This window comes from Helianthus annuus, chromosome 11, assembly GCF_002127325.2.
Source record: "Helianthus annuus cultivar XRQ/B chromosome 11, HanXRQr2.0-SUNRISE, whole genome shotgun sequence".
Classification (NCBI taxonomy): Eukaryota; Viridiplantae; Streptophyta; class Magnoliopsida; order Asterales; family Asteraceae; genus Helianthus; species Helianthus annuus.
In genome coordinates, this window is record NC_035443.2 from 69,568,352 (window position 1) to 69,577,022 (window position 8,671).

Below are 8,671 nucleotides of genomic sequence, written 5' to 3' on the forward strand. Positions count from 1 at the left end.
GATTGAAATGTTTGTCTGACCTTTCTTCTTGTTATGCACTGTCCGAATTTTAAAACTAGAGGAAATAGTCTGAGTTATGAATAATACTTGTAGTCCGAATTTTAGATGGTGTGCATAGAATCCGAGTTTTACATACTGATAGGTCCGAACTCTTTATCACAAGTTGTCTGAGCTTTTAAACAAACTCAAGGGTCCGAGTTTCTATATGTAAACATGTCCGAATACTTGATATAAGCAAGGTCCGAATTTCACATTTATTGAAGTGTTGGTCCGAGTTTCAATATAGTGTGGGGGAGTCCGAGTTTTTGAATGATTAGTTAAAGTAGTCCGACCTTTAATGTTGTAAGGGGTCCGAATTTTGTGAGGGGGACCCTTAGTCCGACTTTGTGAAGGAGGAACCCCCCCCCCCATGTCCGAGTTTCATTGAGTGGAAGTAGAGTCCGACTTTTTGATGTAAGCCAAAGGGGTGTCCGAGTTTTAACCCCTTTGTGGTCCGAGTTTCTTGTCATTCATGTTGGTCCGAGCTTTAATCAAACCCCCATGGTCCGACCTTGTGACCCCTTGCCCCACTAGTCCGACTTTTAACCCCCCACACTTGACTGAGTTTTTATGAAGGGCAAGGCCCTGTTTGATTCTAATGTGTGTTTAATATGAGGCCCTGAATGTGTATCACATAATGCTGAACTTGATAAGATGTGTATGTCACTTTCTTAAGCCGCTAATTCAGTTAAACTGTTAAGTTTATCAACGCCGATGAATGTACGATGTATGTTAACAGTGACAAATATGTTAACCTCCATGTTAGACTGGAATGTGAACGCAAAGATGTGACGCATGAATTATGTGAACACGATGAACTGATTACATGATGTATGATTCTATATGTGTATAAGCGTATGATACTGAATGCAACTGAATGATTCTGCATGCGGGAACATTCTGTGTGACATCATCATGTACACAATAAACACACAAGACACAGCTGCTTGAATGTCAATGATTTGCAAACCCTAATTTGATGCAAACACTTACATCGTATCATGTGCAACATATCCTAGGTCGTGTGTAACGGACTTAGACATTTGATAAACCCTAGAGCATAGCATATCGAGCAAACCAAGGTGAGTTCACACTCTTACTAAGGCATGGGATTCCCAGGGCACGGGAATTGGGATTGAGGGATTGAGATTGAATAGAACTGTACTTACACTGTTACTAGACTACCATACCATTGTCCTCGGTTGTGCAGGACACATACTTAAGCTATTCACTGTCCTCGGTTGTGCAGGACACATACTTCTGCTACTCACTGTCCTCGGTTGTGCAGGACACATACTTATGCTACTCACTGTCCTCGGTTGTGCAGGACACATACTTACAATCTACGTAGACTTATACCTACTACTATCCTCGGTTGTGAAGGATACTCACGTGAAACCTACGTGTACTTATACCTACTACTATCCTCGGTTGTGAAGGATACTCACGTGAAACCTACGTGTACTTATACCTACTACTATCCTCGGTTGTGAAGGATACTCACGTGAAACCTACGTGTATTTATACCTACTACTATCCTCGGTTGTGAAGGATACTCACGTGAAACCCACGTGTATTTATACTTACTACTATCCTCGGTTGTGAAGGATACTCATGGTTACGAATAGTCTAGTGGTCATACAACATGGGAAGCCCCCACCAATCAAACGTACTATCGGCCCAATAGAGCCACATGTTACAAACGAATATACTATTACGCATTTACTTTCTGTGAACTCGCTCAACTAGTTGTTGATCCTCTGTTACATGCCTTGCAGGTCGTTAGATACATGGAGCTTGCACAAGGAGGAGCAGGTCGTTGTGGGCTTGGATCTTATTAAACACTTATGACATTTCATACTTAATTATGTTGGGTTTTGATTATACGCTTCCGCTAAACAATGATAACTTACTCATGTTTTGGAACACCTTTCATATGGATTTGATTTGGTTTAACGACAATTACTTTTACTATATATTGTTCTATATGATTGGTGGCTTGATCCTGGTCAGTCACGCTCCCAAGCGGTGATACTCCGCACGTGGATTTTAGGGGTGTGACACTATCACATTGTCTAACTTAACATGCATTAAAGCACACTATGAATCCAATAAAGGATTCCAATATTGGTACTTTAAACATCCTATATGAGTCTAACTATGAAGATAGATAGATACTACAGGGATCCTGAGTTCTTATCATATTGAATTATTGAATTGAAACCAAGCTAAATCCTAATGGTGATTCGGGATAACGCCACAAAAGGTAATACAATAAGCACACTTATATATAGGAAGTACCAGCGGCGTATCCACCATGTGTTTATTGTATTATCTAGTTCGTTATCCAAATCACCAACAAACTACACAAAAACCAACCATTGAGTCTGCAAAGTACTTCTTAAAAATCTCACTATGAAGATAGGAAGATCTAAGTCTGTACTTCAAATATCCTACATGAATCTAACTATAAAGATAGGTAGATCACTTAAGGATAAAACATAACGTTTGCATAATCGGAATAATACACATAAAAGCACTTAGTGAACACATGTATGCCATACATTTTGAAAACAAATCGATTGCACATATGAAACATCCCAAAACATTTGAAAATAGTAAAAGAGGGGAACTATGTACTCGCCTGGGTTGCGTATAGTCCCGGTTCAAAAGGTATAACAAAGCTTAAAAGACCAAGAGTTCAAGTGTTGAAGCGATTCCTAGGGTAACAGACACTATATTAGGGAATTGACACCTAAATCAGAAGATCGGGTAGAATGAGGTCTTGTAAACCAAATGAGTATTGGAACTCATGTGTTATGGTTTAACAAAGCCTACATTCTAAAATGAAACCTATCCTAAGTGCTTACGACCCATTACGACCCGTTAAGGTAGCTTACGCCACTTTAACGCGTCGTTCGCGCGAATGCGCGTTCGAGACGCCTAACTAGTCCTATGACAAGTATTATATGCCTTAACATATCTAATTATGTTATATAATCAGTTTAGATGTCAAAACATGTGTTACATATGCTTAAAATGAAATTATGGTAAAAAGGGCATTTTGGTCATTTTCCTAAGGCATATAAACTACCTATCATACAACTAACTAAACGAAGTGACCATAAGGTATAACCTCGGAAGGTTATTCCCTATTCAACTATGGTTACCTAATGTGTTTGGTCGGATCCTAATGATCGACCAAACGGGTCGGGTTCGAAAGTCTAAGCGGTTGTTTAGACAGCTTACCTTACGACCCTACATAAGCACTAAACCTAAAGTGACGAGCTAAACATGTTAGAACGTGTTTAACAAAGTTTGAAAACAGGTTTGGTATCAAAACAAACGGTTTTGATAACTAAAAGTAGTTTGGTTACAAAATACGCTAGAATACGCATTTTGGCCGAAACTACGACTCGTTACTATGCCTAGACAACGTGGAAATCAGTAGGTATAGTCACTAGGGACTATAACCATCGTGATTACGCTCACGTTATGAAGTTCAAACGAACTTCGAGTTGACCATAAACTAGTCAATGCAGAAAGTCAAACAAAGTTTGACTTTCATGCTAAAAACGCGAAAAAGAACGAAAGAATACTTACAAAAGTTCCAAGAACGGAAGCTTGACCCGATTATTCTCAGGTACGAAATGTAATTACTTCAACTTAGAGAGGAATCAGATCAAGGTGTGAGTTGGGAGCAAATGGGGGTTGGGTATTTATAGGAAAACCAAGACCGTTAGGATCGTTTCTTGATAAACGTGCTTCGATCTAGGCCGTCCAAGTGGGCACACGGTTTTGTAATACTAGGGGTACTCAAAAACCACCAAAATTAGCCCATAGAATGATTAAAACCATGTTCAAATCAAAGAAACCCAGCTGCTGATTTCAGAAAAACAATTTGCTGATCTGGGGAGTTTAGGCAGCCCGCGTAAAACATAAGCTCTAAAATGAAGTTAAAGTACAGGGAACTTAAAATATGCTCAAAAACATCTCGGATGTCGGCTCGTTTGGTCGTACGGTTGCGTTGTTCGGTTAATTACGACGGAAGTCGTAACGAACGAAAAACGATCCAAATTAAGCGACGAATGGAATCTTATCATGCCAATCACTAAAATAAAGTATTTTAATGATTACATAAATTATTGGATGTCCGGATGTATTCAGAACGTAAGATATGCGCGAAAATGCAAACTTATGCACTTTTTGATGCTTTTAGTCCCTATTGATCAAGAAAGTTTATTTTTGCGCACCAAACACCTCAAAGCCTATTTCTAAGCCATGTGAAGGATATTTAGGGCATATTTAACTTATGACCAAGTTCCGGAATGTGCAATACTATGTGAATCAGCAGACTTTCGCAGTTTGACGCAAATAGTCCCTGAGTGTGAAATAACTTGTTTTTGACACACCAAAGCCTTCAAAAATTATTTCAAAGTTATCTAAAAGTTATTTAAGGTATGTTAAGTCTATGTCACTATTCCGGAGTGTTTTCCGCATTAAACTAATTATGTTTACGCATCAGCTCGCATTTAACTTTCCAGAAAGTGATTTAAAGCTTGAAAATGAATTAGAATCAAAATGTGAAATTGTAATACCAAAATAAACAAATTTTTGAGACCTAAACACATTGTTTCTTTGATAAATGATAGTGTCCTACATTGTATGTGTTTACAGAGCACATGTGACACATTAAGTATAAGAATACTTGATAACTACAGGAAAATACGTATTCTCGTACGTATAATTACACCGGAATACACCACCGATACTTGGCAAAAATACACAAGGTTAAGAATACGAGTATGAATACATGTGACATCTGTGCTTGTAATCATTGTAAACAGTTCAGTTATCAATGATATAAGGTTATTTGATCCCAATGTTTGATTGTTTATGTTTGATGTTTTTCATGTTTTGGTTTTTATTCAATTTCAAACTCTATATCGCTTTCTGGAGAATTATACGCAAACTGGTGCGTAAACGTAATCAGTTTAACGCGACAAATACTCCGGAACATCAATTTATGCTTAACATACCTTAAATAACCTTTACATAACTTAAAAATAAGTTTTGAAGGCTTTGGTATGGCAAATTCCAGTTAATTCGCTTACAGGGACTAAAATTGACAAACTGCGAAAGTATGCCGATTTGAACTGTAACAAACATTCCGGAACATGATCATGAGTTAAACACACCTTAAATATCCTTTACATAGCTTAGAAATAGGCTTTGAGGGGTTCGGTGTGCTAAAATAAACTTCATGATCATTCAGGGACTAAAAGCGTCAAAAAGTGCATCAGTTTGCATTTTCGCGCATAACTTACGTTCTGAATACTTCCGGACATCTAAAAATTTATGTAAGCATTAAAATATTTTATTTTAGTGTTTGACATGAGAAAAATCCATTCGTCGCGCAATTTGGATCGTTTTCGCGTTCGTTACGACTTCCGTCGTAATTAAGCGAATAACGCGATCGTACGACCAAACGAACCGACATCCGAGATATTTTTGAGCATGTTTTGAGTTCCCTATACTTTAAGTTCATTTTAGAGGCTTGAAATGAGGTTAAAGGGGCTTAAACGTGTCAAAAATGGGCCGAATTGCATGTTTCTGAAGTTCAGGGACCGAAACTGCAATTCTGTAATAGTTCGCCAGGCGACCCGCGTAAGACTACCTTAAACTCTTACACGGGCCGCGTGAGAGGCCCAGGTCTGCAAAAATCAGTTTCCAGCTGTTACCAGCTGTTCCACACACTTGTAAATGGTTTTTGATCATTCAAGGGGCCAAATTTGATGGTTTTTAAGAGCCCATGGTATCAAAATACCATGTGCCCACTTGGACGGCCTAGATCGAAGCACGTTTTTCGATGAACGATCCTAACGGTTGTGCCATGCCTATAAATACCCAACCCAACTTCATTCATTTCCCACATTTGATCTGATTCAAAGCTTTCTAAGTGGAAGTATATACTTCCTACCTGAAAGCGAATCGGGTTAAATCTTGCGGGGACCTTCTGTAAGTATTCTTTCGCGTTTTTCATTCGTTTTAGCGTTAAAGTCAAACTGCGTTTGACTTTCTGCATTGACCAGTTTATGGTCAACGCGAAGTTCGTTTGAACTTCATAACGTGAGCGTAATCACGATGGTTGTAGTCCCTAGTGACTATACCTACTGATTACCACGTTATCTAGGCTCAGTGACGAGTCGTAGTTTCGGCCAAAATGCGTTTTCTCGCGTATTTTGTAACCAAACTACTCTAGGGTATTAAAACCGTCTGTTTTAATACGAAACCTGTTTTCTAACTTTACTAAACATGTTCTAGCATGTTTAGCTTGTCACTTTTAGATTTGTGCTTGTTTAGGGTCGTAAAGGTAAGCGATCTAATCAATCGCTTGCACTTACGAACCCGACCCATTTTGTAACGCCCCGTATTTTCCCGTATTTTCACATTTTAGGAAAATACGTGCCATTCCCCTATTTTAATATTTTCAGTTGAAAACTGATCGAAAAACAGATTAGAAACGACCACCGACAAAACTCACGCGTTAATTAACGAAACAACAAACGTACGCGACAAATATCGTCTGTCGATACCGTTTTATATATTTTCGGACCTAACATAATATTATAAGACATTCTACGACGATCGGGCTTCGTCCAATGCAAGCTTGTAGGAACTTTCGGGCCGCTTAAACACACGAGTTGGGTTTGTGGGCCTTGGGCCCAAGCCTAAAACCCACTAATTCAACCCTTAAGGATTTATGACTAGTAAAACCCTAAAGGAATTTTGGGGAGTAGCCGTTCAGCAACTACTTCTCTCCCAAATGTCCCTCTACAAGAGATCTCATCCTCACAAAACTTGAAGAATCACCTTCTTCTCCAAACCCTTCTCACGCACACCTCCCCCATGGTTCTCCCCTTCACAACGAGACACACTAACCACTCTACTGTTGCCTTCATATCAAACAAACCACACATTTTTTTTAAATGTTAAGTAGCGAAAATTTCGTTTGAATCCCATTTCAAATTTCCTTTTTGTTCTGTGTAATCGTTGAAACCGTGTTCGCGTCCACATACATCATCATTCAAAGACTTTTTTTTTGGAAACTATAACACCTTCTCGATCAAGAATCAAAAGGCGTTTTTATTTTTTATTTGGAAGTAGTATATAAACAAACTCTACGAGATCGACACCCTCACCCTCACAGCGCCGTTTCGTATCACCTACACCATCGCCGGAGTACCATACGTCGCCGGAAAACATCAAGTGGTCACGACATCGTTCGGTATACCCTTCTTATCTTTTGTTTACTTGTTTAATCCTTGATGCTTGTTCGACACTAATATTTTATCAAACACCTGCAACGTCGGAGCTCAAGAACAACCTTCTTCGGAACCTTCTGCAACTCGCTGGAACTTGCAAGACTTCGTCGGAGAACGGAGAAGACGACCGGAGACCCACGACTCTTCTCTTTCTGTTTCGGTGTATCTCGTTTCCTACTACATTTCATTTGTTTAAATGATTGTTGTCCTACATGCCTTTCAAAATGGAGCTGAAACAAAAAAAAAAAAAGAATATATAAACAAACAGGTACTGTTCGATCATTTTGTTTTAATAATAAGGATGGCCACTGGCTCTTGTTTAAAAGAATTGATGATTATAATCCAACACAAAAATCGATTGCAGTCCAGTGGTTGTTGTTGTTATTAAAACACCGGAGGTCTCGAGCTCGAGACCTGCTTCTTGCCTTTTTGAACCATTTTTGGTTGTCGAAGCCTTATTACCATTTTGCTGATTATATTTCATCTTTCTTTTCAAAAAAATACAAATAATGATCAACAGTTTCTTTTTTTTTATTTTAATTTTCTTTTATATAATAAATATATTCTAAACCTTTTAAAAACATTAAAGGGTTATAATGACATACATTATAAAATTTAAATAAACAAGTTGTAAACAATAAATAATTAAGATTTTATTTAATCTACGACTCTTAACGGGTTTTTACGTGTTATTTTAAGATATCTAGGATAATCTCTCTCGTTCGTTCCCTTGGATTCTCATTCTTTACTTGTACGTTACAAGAAATCGCAACGCAACCAATGTGAGCATACTCGACCCCTTTTACGCTTTAAAGCATTTTTGGGTGCAACATGTATACAAATCCACTTTACGCAATCGATTATAATTAAATACTCAAACCATCGAACACGTTCATTGTTATGCTTTGGTTGTTTATGCTTGTGAGTTCCAACTTGTAATTCATGATATTGTTATGCTTAGGTTGTTATGCATGCTAGTTAAGGACTTTAATTATATACTATTTTCTATGCGTAAGTTGTTTATGTATGCTCGTTTAACTTGAATATAGAATGCCATGTTGAATTGAGACAAACTTTTATACTTATAATTATATTTAAACTTGTATGCTCGCCAGTGCTTTTGTACTGATCCATGCTTTTAATACATGTTGCAGGATTGTGACAGATGAATCCAGTAGGATTGCCTAGAAACGCATTTAAACTTTGTTGCTCGATGTATTGTAATTTACTTTTGATTCTGTTGTATTCTGGTTCCATTACTTGTAATAATTCATTATTAATGAAATGAATTATAATTTATTTATGTA

The 8,671-nt window shown here is 37.9% G+C and overlaps 1 long non-coding RNA gene across 1 annotated transcript; it reads left to right on the plus strand.

The window, feature by feature from the left end:
- The first annotated feature begins 6,819 nt into the window (after positions 1-6,819).
- LOC110892112 lies at positions 6,820-8,671 on the plus strand. The gene is made up of 2 exons (XR_002565841.2): positions 6,820-8,146; positions 8,519-8,671. It is a non-coding gene; the product is annotated as an uncharacterized LOC110892112 (long non-coding RNA).